The sequence below is a fragment of the Eumetopias jubatus genome, unplaced genomic scaffold (assembly GCF_037043125.1).
Source record: "Eumetopias jubatus isolate StellerSeaLion01/CBP00866 unplaced genomic scaffold, mEumJub1_p1.0 scaffold_7, whole genome shotgun sequence".
NCBI classification, from domain to species: Eukaryota; Metazoa; Chordata; class Mammalia; order Carnivora; family Otariidae; genus Eumetopias; species Eumetopias jubatus.
Window position 1 is genome coordinate 35,149,409 of NW_028274813.1, and position 19,738 is coordinate 35,169,146.

A 19,738-nucleotide genomic window follows, 5' to 3' on the forward strand; every position below is an offset into this window, starting at 1 on the left:
TGTCCCTCAACAGGTGACTTGATTAACAAACTTAGGTATTATCCATATGTGTCAGTTATGGACACATATGCAGAGATCCCAGCTCTGAAGGAATCTTTCAATATATGTTTTGTGATAAACAAAATTTCTTTATTCTAATTTAACATGAGCACTACGCTAAGCTTTTTCAGTAGAGGGCACTCAAAGGACACTGAAGTAGAAAGAGGCTCTCTCTCCACCAGCTTACAGTAGGGACTTGGTAGGAAGTAGTGTTGGACATGTGAGTGAGGACTTCTAGTGGAGTGCTGTCCCAGTCACTTAGACAGAACACAATCCTCCTGCAACCTTGAAACCTCACCCTGGTAACAAGCTGTCAACTCCCTCTGCACATGGAAACCTGAGCCCTAGGCACTCTCAAGGACTCTTGCTGGTGCCAGTACCCCCACTCCCTCTGTGAGCCCCCATTCTGACTGAACACAGTTGTCCGTGGCCCAGATGGACACACACCCCTCACACAGAGTTCCTAAATCCCTTGGAATTTCTTGATAGGAACATTTTTCATTCTAATGAGGCTCCTCTTGGTGGGTTCCCGGATAGCTTCAACACAGGGGCTGGTCACCAGAAAGACCAAACCCAGATCATAAGATTGGAACTTTCAGCCCCATGCCCTACACTGCAGGGACAAGAGAGGGGCTGGACATTGACTTAATAACCAATCATGCTTATGTGATAAAGTCTCCATTAAAAATCCCTAAACTATGGTTCCTAGAGACCGTCCAAGTTGGTAAACACATCCATGTGCCAGGAGAGTGGCACACTCCACTCCGTGTGCTCAGGATCTTTCTGGACCTCATCCTATGTACCTCTTCATCTTGCTGTTCATCATTATCTTTAATTATATCCTTTGTAATAAGATGATAAACGTAAGTGTTTGAGTTCTATGAGCCATAATAGCTAATTATCAAACCTGAGGAGGAAGTCATGAGATCCCCCCAATTTGTAGCCAAGTCAGACAGAAGTGTGGGTAACCTGGGCACCCACTACTCCCAATTGACATGTGAAGTGAAGGGTAGTCTTGTGGGACTGGGCCTTAACCTCTGGGGTCTATGCTAACAATTCGGTTGGTATCCTCCAAGAATTAAAGAATTGCTTGGTATGGAAAACCCACACAGCTGGTGTCAGAAGTGTTGTGAGTACAGGAAATGAGTTTTCTTTTACAGGGCCAGATACTATGAGGCACTAGAGACACAAAGATAAAAAAGGTCCCCATAATTAAGGGATTTCTGTTCTATCATATTTATACATAGGCAAGAAATCAAAAATAAATAGTTGTGTTAGATGGCATTATTAATGGCATTATTTCAAACTGATTCCAATAACAACCAGAATCAAATATAATGATCGGTTTCCAAATGATAGTAGCAAAATACTTCCTTTCTTCATAAGAAAATTTTAAATCCAATTCCTCCACTGTCAAACTGAAAAGGACCATTCCTAAAAGATACCATTTATGAGAGAATAGATGGAAAATATGTACAAAGAATCTTGCAGATCTGTGATAGATTTAACATTTCGCCCATATCTGTACCAGGCTCAATAACCAAAATCACCCCGCCCTTCTGAACACCAATTCTTGTTTCTAGTCATTGCCTTCTAACCCTATCATTCAACTTATTGCTGCTCAAAATGAAGAACCCTAGGTATGTGAAAGAAGAGATATCAAAAACAGGCAATTTGAAAGAAAGAAAGAGAGAGAGGAAAAGAAAGAAAGAAGGAAAGAAAGAAAAGAAAGAAAGAAAATAAAGAGAAAGACAGACAGAAAGACAGAAAGACAGAAAGAAAGACAGAAAGACAGAAAGACAGAAAGAAAGACAGAAAGAAAGACAGAAAGAAAGACAGAAAGAAAGACAGAAAGAAAGACAGAAAGAAAGAAAGAAAGAAAGAAAGAAAGAAAGAAAGAAAGAAAGAAAGAAAGAAAGAAAGAAAGAAAGAAAAGAAAAGAAAAGAAAAGAAAAAAGAAAAGAAAAGAAAAGAAAAGAAAAGAAAAAAGAAAAGAAAGAGGGAGGAGAAAAAAATGCATTATCAAAAGAACTGTGTAAGACCGATGAATCACAGACCTGTATCTCTGAAACAAATAATACATTATATGTTAAAAAAAAAAAAGGGTGGGGGGGCACCTGGGTGGCTCAGTCGGTTAAGCATCTGCCTTCGGCTCAGGTCATGATCCCAGGGTCCTGGGATCGAGCCCTGCATCGGGCTCCCTGCTCCACAGGAAGCCTGCTTCTCCCCCTCCCACACCCCGGCTTGTGTTCCCTCTCTCGCTGTGTCTCTCTCTGTCAAATAAATAAATAAAATCTTTTAAAAAATTAAAAATTAAAAAATAAATTAAAAATTAAAAAAAGAAAAGATAGTAGGAAGGGAAAAATGAAGGGAGGGAAATCGGAAGGGGAGATGAACCATGAGAGACTATGGACTCAGAAACAAACTGAGGGTTCTAGAAGGGAGGGGGTTGGGGGGATGGGTTAGCCTGGTGATGAGTATTAAAGTGGGTATGTATTGAATGGAGCACTGGGTGTTATATGCAAACAATGAATCATGGAACACTACATCAAAAACTAATGATGTAATGTATGGTGATTAAGATAACATAATAAAATTAAATTTAAAAAAATTTTTTTGAAAAATTCTGACTCTCACTCATAATTAAAGAAATACAAGCTAAAATAAGAGATCTTTTTAATCAACTGAGAAATATTAAAAATTCAATAATACCCAGTGTAGAGAAATGTGAGGAAAAGTTTATAAATTGGAGCAAACTTTCTGAAGGAAATTTGTTCCTGTGAATCAAAAATCTAAAAAATAGTTCAATCTTTTTAGCCAACAATTGTATCTCAAGGAGTTTTAATACTAAGGAATGTACACAAAGGATTTTATTAATACATATGCTATATAATACATCTGCTTTGGATATCTGTATCTTTAAAAAACTCCTCAGGGAATTTTCTTTTTTTTTTTTTTAAGATTCTATTTATTTATTTGACAGAGAGAGAGAAAGCACAAGCAAGGGGAGCAGGCCGAGGGAGAGGGAGAAGCAGGCTTCCCGCTGAGCAGGGAGCCGGATGTGGGGCTCCATCCCAGAACCCTGGGATCATGACCTGAGCCGAAGGCAGATGCTTAAGGGCTTAACCGCTTAACCGAATGAGCCACCCAGGTGCTCCTCCTCAGGGAATTCTTATGATCATCTGGTTTGGGGAACCATGCTCTAGAAAATGAAATCTATGTACTAAAAGAACTAACATCTAATCAGCAACTTTTGTAAGCCCAGCACTATACTGACAAAATCATTATCATGTTTAACCAAAACACATTAGGAGCCAAAGGCCTGTTTTGGAAGCTCTACATTCCTAAAATACTGACAGTAAAAGCCTTAAAAGGAATTTTCATGCAGTTATATTCATTACCTCACTTAACAAGATTAATGTTCTGTGTTACCTGTAAGGGCAATTTCTAGTTACTATATCAAAATTTCCCATTAAATTATATTACAAAATTATATGATATGATAAAATTATATTACAAAATGGAAGCTAGTCTCAAAATTAAATAAAAATGACATTTAAAAATGACAGAATAATAAAAATTAGTGGTGTATCCACGATATAACAGAATAATCAAAATAAATTTCATAATACAAATGTCTTACCAAAAATACTGAGAATCTTACCTTAAAAATTATAATTACCTGGATCATTAAAATCTATAAGAGAAAATGTCTATATCAGGTATATCTGCAAGAAAGAAATGTTCTATACCTACACTGCCCAATATAATAACCACTAGCCATATGTGGCTACAGAGCACTTAAAATAGGGCTAGTGAGACTGAAGGGGAGGCACACTAACATATTTAAGCTTACTCACCCAATTTTAACATGCATTAAAATGAGAGGAGTGTTATCTTTGGGGGGAAAAAAGCGTAAGTGAAATAAAAGTCTAGAAGAAAATCTAGACTAAGTTCTTTTCATATTTACATTAGTAAAAGGGCAATTTAATCCACCTCTTTCATTCCATGAAGAAACAAGCAAAAACAACTCTGAATTTCTTCATGTCCAGCAAGGACTAAGTAATTTTTCATTGCCACCAGCACAAAAAAGGCTTGAAATCACTAACTGCAAGAGAAAAGCATTGATGACTCATTCCTAATCCCTTAAATCAATCATTATTAACTTCATATAACTAAGTAATACAGATTTATTTAGGACAATTAAACCCTTTGGAATTTTATTTAAGGTAACTTCACTAAGAAAATAAATACAAGACTTTCTATTAGTACACTGGACATAGACTCAAATTTCAGCTACCAGAACTTAAAAAACAAGAGAAGCTTGCCCTTTTATGAAAAAAAGGGTCTAGCTATAGATAAGAATAATGCAGAAAATAATTCAAAGCATATTATTAACAAGGGCCAAAGGCACAAATTCTGATCCTTCACCCCAAAAGGTTAAGAGAAACTCAAAGAAAAATGATATAGGAGCAGCTATGGCTTAAAACTCATGGCAACGACACCCCTAATAATGTCTGAAGTCAGCTCTCCAGAACCTACTACCTACAGATTAATTCACTTTTTTTCACGAAAAAATTTTATGCAGAGCATACAAATTGCCAGGAACTATACTGAGCACTGGGGACAGCCCTGAACAATGTGAACTTAGTCACTGTTCTTAAGGAGAGAGTCTATGATAGGTCCAATGTAGTCTAATTCAACAGTAGGTTGAAGGTAGCACTTCTGGGTTCCTCCATCTAACATCTGTTCTTGGCTGACAACATTTAGCCTCAGATTGGCCTACTTTGTCAATACCTAGCCTACTTATAACCTAATTTTATTCTTTTTCTCTTTCAGATTCTAGAATAAATGTCTACTTCAGAGATTCTGCTTTGACTTTTTTTTTTCTAATGGTTTTTACAAATACTTTATTTTAATGAAGCTGGTAAAATGTCCATTTAAAACCCATATCCCAGGCCAAAAAATACAAATAAAATTAAAAAGAGCAGTGTTCTGTTATATACACAACTGCATGAATAACTTTATTAACTGCTAATAAAATTAGAACTTCTCTGGATCTTCTGACAAGACTTCTTTTATCTTAAAATGCTTTCTCCTCAGTGAAGCCATCTTTGCTTTGGAGTTAGTCATTACTCTCACCATCTCTGTCATCTCGACTCCAGCTTGATACTTCCCTTCTTCTGGTCCAGACCCGTAAATTTTAAAAGTAGCTTCAGGTTAAGGAAAGGTCATTTCTCCAAGTTCAGTTCTCTGAAAAACTTCCATTTCCCACTGAAAGTCATAGTCCAGGACTGAAGCAATAATATGCTAGAACTTTAGGGCCAACTAGAAAGTCATTAGGAATACTCACATTGCCTGTGAAAGCAATGCTGAAAAAGGTGGTCTCTCTGTGCACACATGTAATTTTTTAAAAGGAGAGGGCAATATGAAGGGGGCTGAGGTTTGATCACTAAAACTCAGCATAATGAAAACAAGTGATAATGAATAACAGGCACTAGAATTCAAATTACCAGATGTTTTAAAGAGATGGAGTGCAGGTTTTCAATTCCATTTTGAACACCACATTACAAAAGAACTATTTTTAAAAATAAAAAAGGATTAAGAGTAAAGAAAATAAAAAGAGTATCTAAATCGTTGAATGACCCCCTGTTTATTCCTGATAAACTTCAATCACATCTTCCTCCACTCCCGGTTCTTTTGCAATGTGATTATCAGCAATTCTCGGACCTTCAGAAAGAAACCTGAGTGAATTCATTGGAACTCCCTGTCTTTGACAGCACAATTCTTTGAGTTTCTTAAGATATGTTGTCATTTTCACTTTGAAGCAAATCTCAATGCTATCCTGTCCAATGACTTTGCATTTAATATATTCTCCTGCCTTCTTATCCCCAAGTCCTCAGTTGACAGTTTTGCCTCCTGGTCAGACATGATGAAGGTGGCTTCACCCAGGGTCTCTGCACAGTAGTGGCTTTGGGTAGGCAGAACCTCACACTCTGGGATTTACAAATCCGTCTGCTCTATGAACATGAAAAGGAGGCAGCAGTTTTCCTGGTTTTAGCCAAGCACTCAAGTCTTTTAACAAAGCCTAGTCACAGCTCAGGCCACGCGCAGTTAATCATTTAATAAATGTTTTGATGAAAAAAGAAAAAGAACTCATGGAATTTCATTCTGGTAAGAAAATAGTCAATAAACAAATACATGCACACACACACACCCAATAGTGTCATACATAAGATGAAATGATAAAAAATAGGTATTTACTTTAGACTGAGGGATCAGTAAGAGTTTGTATGAGGCTGTCAACTAATCTCTTTGATAAAGTGTCATGTATAATACTATCACTCTACAAATTCCAGTTTTTAACTTAACAAAATGTATGAAAAGTACCAACCTACTGATTGACAGACTAGGTGTTTTGTAAAGCATCCTTTAGAATCTAGAATTAAATCAATTAAAAATTCTACTTTTGGGGCATATGGCTGGCTCATTTGGTAGAGCATGTGACTCTTGATCTCCAGGTTGTGGTGCTCAAGCCCAACGTTGGGTGTGTAGCCTACTCAATTTAAAAAAATAAATAAATAGTAATAACTCCACTTTCATTTACAATTAGTCAAACTGTCAACTTACTGGTGTGTAAAAGAACCCAATTTGTTTTAAAGCCATGCCCTTCATGTAGCACTTTTTTTTAAACTCCCAAAATGCAAAGTACACATAATAAATTAAACTATCATGTTTAATTTAGAATGTTTCCATATTACAAGTCACTACTAACTGGTGGCACAGTAAATAATATTTTTAAAATGAGATTTATCTTCTATTCTGTAATGGCCTGTATCAAATTTCCTCAAGCCACTAACTCAGAACCTAAACCATAGTGACATTATTGTTCTAAAAATCTAAGTATCTAAGATAACTATCTGGAGTGGAAGACAGAATGTCTCTTTTCAGAATGGTAACTATATATACAAAGGTTTCTATGACTGTGAATGCACTTCTAAACTCCACTGTCCAAAAAGAAAGACAAGGTAAAATCAGAGCTCTCAAGCATTTACCCATCATGGAGTCCCCTTAGAGGGTTCTCAACATTTTACAGACCTGGTTCTCTAACTAAAAAGATTATAGGCGATACAACCTAGTTTAGCTACACTTGTCTCTGACTTTTCTGCTACCTTCATCAGTTACCTCTGATGCCTGATAACATCTAAAACAAGGTGCTTTTTTTTTTAAATCTAGAACTTCTTTAAAAAAAAAAAAAAAAAGACACTTCTCCCTACTGTTTGGCACTACTGACTCCATAGTTCAGATTCCTCTACCTTATCCCCAGTAAGCCAAACTTACCCAGACCAGAGGCTGTGAAAAAGGTTCTCTCATCAACTCTTGCTCCATGATTATGCTTACATCATAGTGAAACCTAGCCAACCTGTGGCCTCATCCTATGCCAAAATTTAGATGTATACTAAGAGTTTCTTCTGTATAGTGTTTTTGCAATATTAGAGTTCTTTAAAAATTTTTCAGCAAAGCCCATAAACATTTGATTAGTTTCAGGTCAGAAAGGCATGCCCAGAATAGGTCATCTTATAGGCAGTCTTCCCCACATAGGGGCTCAAGGTGGCCCCAAAGTATTCCTAGTCTCCAAGGTCCACATTTAAGGCCAGAGACCTAACTCCTAACTCAGTTAACAGTAGTAGTTAACATTTACTGAACCATTACTTTATGCCAGGCACTGTGCTAAAGACTTTGCATTTATTATTTATTTACATTTTACAGATGTAGAAATTTAGTATCTAAAATTAACTACTCAAGCACAGCTAGTATCCAAGTTAAGAATCAGACCACATCTGCCTTACTCCATAGCTTATGCTCTCTAGAGAAATTCTAAACACCCTGATTGACCCGAATGTCCAGAAAAAATATCAAGAGGAACAAAAAAAGCATATACTTAAGTAGAAAAAGGCTTTATATTTAGGATTAATTTTTATTTGGAATAAATCTAATCATAAAAATTCAATCATATTACCATACATATAATAATACTTATCAGGAAACAAAGAAAAACATAGGATAACTCCTCATAACTAGAACTTGAATTATCAGAATACTTTTTTGAAAATAGGGATAATTTTATTAAGTTTCTGTGAAAGTCACCTTTTTTTAATCAATACTCTTGAAAACCCTTCTAAAAATTGATATAATCTCCCATCTTAAAACTGTAAAGAACTTAAAAAAAAGAAAACCTATAAAGTAGGTGTGCTGGCTAGTTCAGTCAGTAAAGCATGTGACTCTTAATCTCAGGGTTGTGAGTTCAAGCCCCACATCGGATGCAGAGATTACTTAAAATAAAAAATAAAAAAAAAGAACTTAAAAGTGGTTCCTAGTAAAAACAAGCATTACCCAGTAGTAGTGTAGTTGTAGGAGTGGAAAGAGGAGGAGAAGGGGTAAGAGCATTAGAACACTGTACTAATAACAGAAATCATAGTACTGATAGAAGTAGTTACAGGAACAGTAGTGGTAGTATAGTAGTATTTATTAGTAATATTACTAGTAAATATAATATACCAAGGAAAATATAATTTTGCTTTACTGATCCTGAACCATGCAAAATCTGAGAGTCCTTATTAAAAGCAGTAATTCTCCTTGTACACATATGTAACTAAATACTATGGGAGACTGTAACTTAACCAATTAAGTCTAGAGTTAGAAAAAACTTAGAGACCAGGTACTGGAAGTTTAGCTTTAAAAGTATCTCTGCTATCAACTCAACTGTCATCTCTATCAAGCACCATTCTCAAACTCTCTAATTCCCCACTCTGAGAATACCATCACTCCCTCCCTACTCTCGCAAAGCACATTTTGTAAGAGCACAATTCCCTATTTGTCACAATTTTAGAGATTTCTGTCTTTCCTCTGGACTTTTGCCTCTTAAGACTTAGTTCATGTCATATGTTGTGGCTGTCTCAGGCATTCAACACAGTACCTGAATCATAATAAAAGTTCAAATAGAACAACTGTTCTACTTAAAAAAAAAACATTTAATCATCTAATGTATAATTCACAGTGAAAATTTACTAAAGGCAGCTTAGAAGTTATTGAATTTTGTGTATAAAGAATTAAGGTATAAAGATATTCAAGAGAGCTCAGTCCCAAATAATGTATTCTGGACCACAACCCCATCTGATTTGAGTAAGGTCTTAAGATATCAGTATTATCAGGCAGAAATTTTCAGTATTAGATCTTCTTTTAAAGCCACCCATTTACTAAAGAGTTTGAGTATTCCCTCCTATGTAAGCTGTTTCATTACCTTCTAGGCACAATTTATTATTCCTCCCTATGTGCTATTACTGAGTTTTACAGATACACCAACTATACTTACCACACGAAGCAGACCAGGACTAAATTTCACACAACTCAACACATTTCACACACTACAGACTGATACCCTTAAACTACCTTTAGGACACCAAATTCAGTCTCTTAGACATCATCTTATTAATGATTGTGAGGTAATGCATGAAGCTCTGATAGCTCACAATGCTAAGGAGTGGAAGAAGTGTGAAGCCAGGCCTCCCTGAAATTGAAATAAACATTTGTTATTGTCCCGGCCTATGATGGGAAAAAAATAACTCTTCCTACCTCATTTCCAGTCCTTCTACAGACAAAGCCTTGGCCACATATATACAAAAGTTGGGATGGGTAAGGATGAAGGGGTGACTGAAGCTATCCTTCTAAAATCCTAAAGGATAGGTGTCCTCTTGTCCAGCCTAACTCTTCCCCAGGCCTATCTCCAACAGTCCTTGATTTCTCCCTTGGGACAGTGCAGAGCGATAGGTATTGCTGGGTTGCAAAAAGATATCCTAGGTAATCAAATATATAAGTGGGAGACATCCTTTATGTACCCAGCTCATATTGTCATAGCAGGGTGAGAAGGATCCTTTTCCCCTCAGCTTCATATACCTACCATCCCAGTAACAGAGCTCAAATCCCAGAGACTGCACCCCTCTCTACAAGGAGGTTGGGTCCAAGATCCATTTGCTCAGCTCAAGCACAGCTAGCAATCCCACCAGACACATTTGATGTTGTGCACAAAAGAGGATTCCTGGTCCCAAGGGAGGCAACATGCCCAGGAACTAGAATTAGATGTTTTTGTTTTTGTTTTTGTTTTATGTAGGCTTCACACTGGGCTTAAACTCAAGACCCTAAGATCAAGACCTGAGCTGAGATCAAGAGTTGGACACTTAACCAACTGAGCCACCCAGGTGCACCTAGAATTAGATGTCTTATAATGACACATTTTGGCTTCATGGAATAACTCCCCATAGAAATACCCAAACACCTCCTACCTCTCTGCCATGTGAATATTTATTTTCAAACACATTTTGGGGAATATATTATTATATACGAAATTAGGGGACTTCCTACATTGCAACTATTGACTTACATTTCCAGCTCACCTATTAAATTATCAGCTTTCTAAAGGCAGGGTCTTAATCATTTTGTGCCCAAAATCATAGTAGTTGTTTATTAAATTTGTTGGAGAAAGGGCAAGACTAGGAAAAAGAAAGGAGTAAGGACAGAAAGAAATATGATGAGCATCCTTGTATACATCACTTTAAATCCCACACCAATACAGATATTCCTAAGTGATATATATTTTTTGAAATCCTATCTTTACTGAAAAAATTGCAAGGAATAAAGAACAAATTCCCATTATGGAATCTTACTGCTTTTAAATGAAATGAACCCAACAATTCCGCATGATCTTTTCCTTCCCTTGGGTTCACCTATGTCTCAGTAGAAACATGATTTTTTTTTTTAATCATGGTAAAATATCTTGAAGATGACAGGAGTAAAAAAAGCTAAATACTTTATAAAATGTCAACTTAGAAAGCCAGAAGAGAATATGCAGTATAGAAGGTCGCAAACAATCCGTTGCTAGCTTTTATGGGTGAGGAAGTGGGTTCAGGATCATCAGACTCACTAAATGTTTCTAGAAGTTTCTATTACTACTGACTTTCCACTCAAAAGGCTAGACCCAATTCAGGCATAAACACAAGTGATAGTGTAGAGGAAAAATCAGAAGAATGCTGAGAAATTTAACAAGGAATCCTGACAAAGACATCAAATTAAACCCACAAATATAAAATCAGTAAGGAAAAATTCAATGTGTAAGTGCAACATAAAATATTAAATTATTTGACTATAGATAATTTATAACCTAAGTATGAGAGTCTAGAATACCAAGTTTGACACGTCTAGGAGATCATTTTTATCACCTAGTTACAAATTTCAATTTTTAGAAGAGAACACTGTGAATCACTGTGGCAATATAAGTCCTAAAGCACTGTTTTCTAATCATATAAGAAAAAAATTATATTTTCAAGATCCAATAAAAGTTAATTAGCCTTGGGGGAGAAAACATAAAATATCCCTTAAAAGAAAGAGAGACTGAAACTTGTGAAAATCCAGGCAAGGAAATGACATAAACATAGAAAAGCTAAATCAGGGGGCGCCTGGCCGACTCAGTCAGTACAGCATTCAACTTTTGATCTCAGGGTCATGAGTTCAAGTCCACATAGGGCACAGAACCTATCTAATTTAAAAAAATAATAATAAAATTTTAAAAATTTTTTTAAAAAGCTAAAGCAAAAGAAATGGAAAAGCTAAATGCACACATGGTTCATCACACTGATTAGAGAATAAACTGTCAGTCTGACCAACCTAACAGTACCTCACTCAATGAAAAAACATTACTATTAAAAACACAGTGATACAGAATGAGGAAACACACTACAAAACAGCACAAATTTAAAAAGAAATTATGATCACATCTATGTAAAAAAAAATCTATATATGAAAAAGAACTGGGGTGCCTGGGTAGCTCAGTCGTTAAGCATCTGCCCTCAGCTCAGATCATGATCCCAGGGTCCTGGGATCGAGGCCCACTCGGGCTCCCTGCTCAGCAGGAAGCCTGCCTCTCCCTCTCCCACACCCCTTGCTTGTGTTCCTGCCCTCACTATCTCTCTCTCTGTCAAATAAATAAATAAAATCTTTAAAAAAAAAAAAAGAAAAGAAAAGAAAAAGAACTAAAAGACCCATATACTCACACATGGTAACTATTGTCATGTTAAACTATGGGATAAAGGATGCTTCTCTTATTTTAATGAAACAGTTGTCTGAAATACCTGTAACATAGTGATTTTTTTAATGTAACTTTTTTCAAAAGAAAATAAACTACATTTTACATATAATATAGACCAATTTCTCTTTTCATACTTCCACCAAGATACTGAAGCACTAAATTCAATATATCTAAGCATTAAATTAATGATGTACATTAAGGTTGTTTTTTTTTTTTACCACATCACAGAAAATGTAAGAATTAACATTACTACTCTATTCTCAGCTCGTAAAAATAACTAGTGAACAATGTACTAAATTATGACACCCAGTCTGAATTAGCCATCCAATTAATTCCATATATCCAAAGCATCAGCACAAGGTTTTCCGTTTTGTTTTTATAAATTTATTTTAAGATTTTATTTATTTATTTGACAGAGAGCAGGAGAGAGCGAGCGAGAGAAAGCACAAGCAGGGAGAACAGCAGAGAGAGGGGAGAAGGAGGCTCCTCACTGAGCAGGGAGACCGATGCGGGACTCGATCCCAGGACCCTGGTATCATGACCTGAGCCGAAGGCACATGCTTAACCAACTGAGCCACCCAGGCACCCCAGCACAAGGTTTTAATAACCATTCCCAGAATCATCAGTAGAGTTACCATAAGTGCAAATTAGTGAAACTTGACATGACCCTACACCCAAAAAGGCTGTAAAAATAAAATTTATTTTTTGTATAGTTCAAGAGTATAAAAATGAAGCTCTATTAACATAGGAAACAAAGGAAAGGTTGCCATTGTCCCAAAACTACTCTTGCAAACAGAAGAATAGTAACTGGGCTAAGAATGAGTCATTTTACCAATAACAAGAATCAGTCCTAAGATCAATTTCCCTCTGAAAAAGTTCTATACTCATTCTTGCAAATTAGAATACATTACCTCAAACTATGCAGACCTAATGCCAGAAGGAAATCAAATTCCAAAATACTGTCAAATCAGACAGAGGATATCATAACAAGTTTTACCAATACAAAATTGCCAAAAAGAATAAAAAATAATCTTCAATCAGGTCCAACATGTAAAGAGCTTGTAATTCATCACTCCTGTTCTCATTACTGAAAACAAAGATAAAGGAAGGAAAGAAGGAAGGAAGGAAGGAAGGAAAGAAGGAAGGCAGACAGACCAACTGACCAACCTGGGGGGAAAAAAAAGAAAATCAACAACTCTTCTTAGATCCATCAGAGAATTGAACTCAGAGGGCAATCTGCTACCCTGAAAACTAGAGACACAGACAGGCAGATAGATAAAATCACACTGTGGGAGCTGCAGAAGCCTAGGAACATAGTAAGCCCTCAGTTGGAGTCAGGATCAATAGGAATACTTTAACAATAATTCACAATTTGCTGGAGGCTCTGTGTCAACTAGCGTGAAGTGAAAAATGGAGAGGGAACCCAGTCTTTGAAAGGTCCCCATGCATTGCTGACTTTTTACCTCCAAGAACCCCTATCAGGTTCTCACTGGGAGGATCTGAGAAAAATTTCTTGTTTCCAGAAGGGGGAAGGGAAAAATAACCATCTTAAAAATATGCCCAGAACTCTCTGTTATTCTTTAAAAGGCCTGCCTGAAAAGAAAACTATTTAATGAAGTCTAACAAACTAGAATTTTATAGAGCCTAACCAACCAGGGTTTTACAGAATCTAACCAACCTGGGGGAAAGGAAATATCCAACTCCAACCCCTCTATCCTTCGACATGGGGTAGAAGACAACCAAATCAGGCTCACTAAAACACTGGGACCTAATACCATCCCTTGCCACCACATCACATCATTCTAACTAAAAGAACTGCGGGGCACCTGGGTGGCTCAGTCAGTTAAGCATCCAACTCTTGATTTTAGGGGCACCTGGGTGGCCCAGTTGGTTAAGCAGCTGCCTTTGGCTCAGGTCATGGTCTCAAGGTCCTGGGACAGAGTCCCACATCAGGCTCCCTGCTCAGTAGGGAGTCTGTTTCTCCCTCACCTTCTCCCTCTGCCCCTCCTGCTGCTCATGCTCTCTCTCTCTCTCTCTCAAAATAAATAAATAAATAAATAAAATTATATATATACATATATATATATATATGTAAGTAAAAGAACTGTACGCCTCAGACCCTATTAAAGAATTCTCTACAAAACCTCATAACAACAGGGCAGACAAAAACGAAAACACTACAAATTTTAGCCTCTGACACCACAGCTATGAAATATAGTAAACAGCCTAACTCCTGGTCAAATAAACATAAAACCTCACACTAAAGGCCTATTTACTTCAGTTTGTTTTACCTAATGTAACATGTCTGGCTATCAACAAAAAATTACAAAGCAGTGTAAAGGCAAAAACTACTATCTGAAGACACAAAGCAAGCCTCAAAACCAGACTCGGGTATAACAGAGGTTTTAGAATTATCACTGAGTTTAAAAATAGCTATGATAAACATACTAAGGGCACTAATGGAAAAAGTAAACAACATGCAAGAACAGATGGGTAGTGTAAGCAGAGATATAGATAAGAAAAAAATCAAAAGGAAATGCTACAAATCAACAACACTGTAACAGAAAAAGTATGTCTTTGGTGATAAACAATAAATCAGATCCATGAAGCTCAGAACACACCACACAGGATAAATACTATAATATTTGCACCTAGGTATACCATAATAAAACTGCAGAAAAACAGATGGGAAAATCTGGACAGAACCAAGAGGAAAAAAAGAAGAAAAAAACCTTACCTAGACAGGAAAAAAATAATAATTCCATCAAACTTTCTCTTCAGAAACCATGCAAGCAAAGTGAGCAGAGTGAAAAATTTAAAGTATTAACAGAAAATCCACCAATCCAGAATTCTGTACCTATCAAAATTATCCTTCAAAAGTGAAAGGGAAATAAAGGCTTTATTTGACAAACAAAAATTGAGGGAACTGAAGGCCTATTCACCTTCCTTGCAAGAAATGCTTAAAAGGTGTTCTTCAGGGATGCTTGGGTGGCTCAGTCAGTTAAGTGTCTGCCTTTGGCTTAGGTCATGATCCCAGGGTCCTGGGATTGAGTCTCACATCTCGGGCTCCCTACTCAGTGGAGAGTCTGCTTCTCCCTCTCCCTCTACCCCTCCCCACTGCTTGTGCTCTCACTCTCTCAATCTGTCTCTCAAATAAAATCTTTAAAAAAAATAAATAAATAATAAAAATAAAAGTTCTTCAGAGGGAAGGAAAATTACAAAGCATTGTAATTTTGGACAAATTACAAAGGGTCAGAAAAGGTGGATTACATTAAAAAAAGGAAAAGCATTAGAGAAGCAATAAAGATAAAATTAAATCTTATTTTTCTTATTCTTAATTATCTAACAAATAACAACCTGTTAAAAATAACAATTGCACAATATATTCAATGATCACAGCTTATAGATAAATGAAATGAATGACAGCAATGTTATAAAGGATGGGAGAAAGGAACTGGGAATACTCTATGATAATAAGGTACCTGCACTACCCATGAAGTGGTATATTATTATTTGAAAGTGAACCAAGATTAGTTGTAAATGTATAATTACAAACTCTGGGGCAACCACTAAAAATTTTAAAATAAGTATAATGACAGTGGAATATTATGCAGCCATCAAAAGGAATGAAAGCTTGCCATTTGCAACAACGTGAATGGAACTGGAGGGTATTATGCTGAGCAAAATAAGTCAATCAGAGAAAGACATGTATCATATGATCTCACTGATATGAGGAATTCTTAATCTCAGGAAACAAACTGAGGGTTGCTTGAGTGGTGGGGGGTGGGAGGGATGGAGTGGCTGGGTGATAGACGTTGGGAAGGGTGTGTGCTATGGTGAGTGCTGTGAATTGTATAAGACTGTTGAATCACAGACTTGTACCTCTGAAACAAATAATACATTATATGTTAAGAAAAAAAGAAGAAGAAGAAGATAGCAGGAAGGGAAAAATGAAGGGGGGGAAACCGGAGGGGAGACGAACCATGAGAGACGATGGACTCTGAAAAACAAACTGAGGGTTCTAGAGGGGAGGGAGGTGGGGGGATGGGTTAGCCTGGTGATGGGTATTAAAGAGGGCACATACTGAATGGAGCACTGGGTGTTACACACAAACAATGAATCATGGAACACTACATCAAAAAAACAAATAAATAAAATAAAATAAAGTAAGTATAATGATATACTAAGATATGATAAAAAAATCATATGAAATGTTCAAATGAAACAAGAGAAAGCAGAAACAGAGTAGAAGACAAAAGAAAAAACAGCAGGGGCAAGGAATAGAAAGCAGTTTAAAAATAAGGTAGATATTAATCCAAGTATACAAATAATTACTTTAAACATCAATGGTCTAAATACATCAACTAAAAGACAGAGACTGTCAGCCTATGATAAGGGGTGGGCATTACACAATGACAGAGGGTCAATTCTCCAAGAAGATGTAACTTCCCTTATATGTATGCACCTAACAACTGTGCATCAAAATATATGATATAAAAACTAGTAGAACTACCAAGAGAAACACATGAACTCACTATTATATTTGGAGATTTCAACGTCCCTCTAACCAATAATTGACAGAACCAGTACATAGAAAATCAGTAAGAATATTGTAAAACTGAATAGCATCATCAATCAACTGGATCTAATTGACATCTATAGACTACATTATCCAACAACAGCAGTATACACATTCTTCTCAAACTCAAAGAGAACATTTATCAAGATAAACTACATTCTGGGCCAGAGAACACACCTTAATCATACAAAGTATGCTTTCAGACTACAATGGAATTAAACTAAAAATCAGTAACAAAAAGATAATTAGAAAAAACCCAAATATTTGGAAATTAACAACACACAATAATACCATGAGTCAAAGAAAAAGTCCCAAGAAATACTTTAAGTAAAAATGAAAATAAAAGAATCTGTGGAATGCAGTAAATGTACTACTGCATTTTCTCTTTCTGAGAAAATGTTTATAGCATTGGAGTCATATATTAAAATAAAAGGAGCTAAAATCAATCACCCAAGCTTCTGCCATAGGAAAGTGAGAAAGAAGGGCAAACAAAATCCAAAATAAGCACAAGAAAAGAATAAAAACTGGAGCAGAAATCAATGAAATTGAAAATACATAAACAAAAGAGAAAAGGCAACAAAAGTAAAAGCTGGTTTTTTGAAAAGATTAATAAAATGGATAAACCCCTAGTCAGGAAAAAAGGAGAGAAGAAACAGATTAGTAATATCAGAAATGAAAGAGGGTGCATCACTAGTGATCCTAAGGACATTAAAAGGATAATAAAGGAATATTATAAATAATTCTAAGCCCATATATTTGACAACTTAGACGAAATGGAACAATTCTTTGAAAGACAATCTACCAAAGCTCACACAAGGAAGAAACAGATCACCCAAGTAAGTCTATACTGATCAAAGAAATTGAGTAAATAATTAGCAATCTTCCAAAGCAGAAACCTCCATACCCAGAGAGTTTCCTGGGTGAATTCTATCAAACATTTAAGAAACAAGAAATACCAATTCTCTGCAGTCTGTTCCAGAAAGAAGAGGAAGCACTTATTAATTCGTTCTGAGTCCAGCATTACCCTAATACTAAACCCAGACAACATTACAAGAAAGGAAAACTACAAACAAGTATCTCTCATAGAGAGAGATGCAAAAAATCCTCAAAAAAATATCAGCAAGTCAAATTATACACCACAACCAAATAGGATTTATTCCAAGTATATAAATCAAGTTCAATGTTGAAAATCAATTTTTAATGTAATCCATCACACATCAACAAGCTATACAAGAAAAATCATGTGATATCGATACACACAGAAAAGGAATTTGATAAAATCCAACACCCATTTATGATAAAAACTCAGCAGAACAGGAGTACAAAGGAACTTCCTCAAGCTGATAAAGAAAATCTACAAAAACCCACAGCAAATATCATTCTTAATAGTAAGAAACTAGATACTTTCCCTTTAAGATTTTCCCTCTCACCATTCCTATTCATATCATACTGGACATCCTAGCTAATGCAGTAAGACAAAAAAAAGGATAAAAATGATATACGAAGTAGGAAGGAAAAAACAACTGTCTTTGTTCACAGATGGTATGATCTACATAAACAGTCCCAAGGAACTATAAAGGGAAAAAACCCTGGTAGTAATAAGCAATTATAGAAAGACTGCAGGATATAAGGGAACTCTGTGTTGCATTTTTCTCTAAAGGTAAAATTACTCTAAAAAATAAAATCTATTAAAAAAAAAAAAAAAAAGGACACCTGGGTGGCTCAGTCGGTTAAGCATCTGCCTTTAGCTCAGGTCATGATCCCGGGATCCTGTGATCAAGCCCCGCATCAGGCTCCTTGCTCAGTGGGGAGCCTGCTTCTCCCTCTGCCTGCCGCTCCCCCTGCTTGTGCTCTCTCCTCTCTCTCTGACAAATCAATCAATCAATAAAAAAACCTTCAACCAAACAACCAGCACAGTAGTCCATTAATTCAGAATAGGTGTTGAAGGAGAGAAAAAAGAAAACTGTGTTTAACATGATCATGATTTTCCTTCTTCCTTTCCTTTTTTTTTTTTCCTATGAGGCTGCAGAAGTAGCTGGTTGAGGGGTGGGGGGAGGAGATTCCTCTACTTTCTCAAGCATATGTGAATCCAACAAAAATGAACACTACATATAAAGTGAAGATTCCAAACCATAAAATAAACATATCCATACTCTACTTTCTAATCTTTGCCAATTCAAAATTCTCTGAAACTAGAAAATATTTCTTATAAGTAGAAGAAACTTTATCTTGTTAAATATTAGTAGACCAACTTCAAGGTCTAAAGTGAGGGGGGAAAATTGCAACCAGAGTTTAATACAAATCTGAATCATCATCCACCATATCCACCTCCCCCAAAAAAGCCTTCCAGGATTCATCAGAATGGCCCCCAAGTCAAAAAAAATCTTGGCTTTTTAAAGGTCAAGTTATTTTCACTGATGTGGACAGCACATTAAAAAAATACAGTAACAACACTCTCCTACTCTTTTCATTGAAGGATGGAAATGTGAACTGAAAATATGATAAAGGTACGCATTTTTATTACCATAATTATAGTATCTATTTATATTAGTCTTTACATTATGATCATTTTAACGTATTTATTTATTTGAGAGAGAGAGAGAGAGCACGTGTGTATATGCAAGCAGGGGAGTGGGTTAGAGGGAGAGGGAGAGAATCTCAAGCAGACTCCCTACTGAGCATGGAGCCCGACAGCAGGCAGGGAGGCTGCCTCGATTTCAAGACCCTGAGATCATAACCTGAGCTGAAATCAAGAATCAGATGCTTAACCAACTAAGCCACTGAGGCACCCCTTTTTTTAACATATTTTATTTCAAGTATTGTTACAGTGTTATTGCAAATTTTATATTCTAACATGTATTCTAAACTTAAAAAAAAAAAAAATCACCATTGTTGCAGTCTCTGGTGATCATCTCTGAATCACCCAAATACCCACCCTGAAAACAGGGGCCTGGGAAAATTTGTCTCTAATTAAAGAGCCA

General features: G+C 36.2%; 1 protein-coding gene and 1 pseudogene across 8 annotated transcripts in view; both read right to left on the minus strand.

Annotated features, from left to right (window-relative positions):
- The window catches only part of FUT8 (fucosyltransferase 8), a 332,067-nt gene that overhangs the window by 245,522 nt on the left and 66,807 nt on the right, over positions 1–19,738 (minus strand). The window lies entirely within an intron of this gene.
- On the minus strand, positions 5,669–5,970 carry LOC114220321 (small ubiquitin-related modifier 1 pseudogene; annotated as a pseudogene).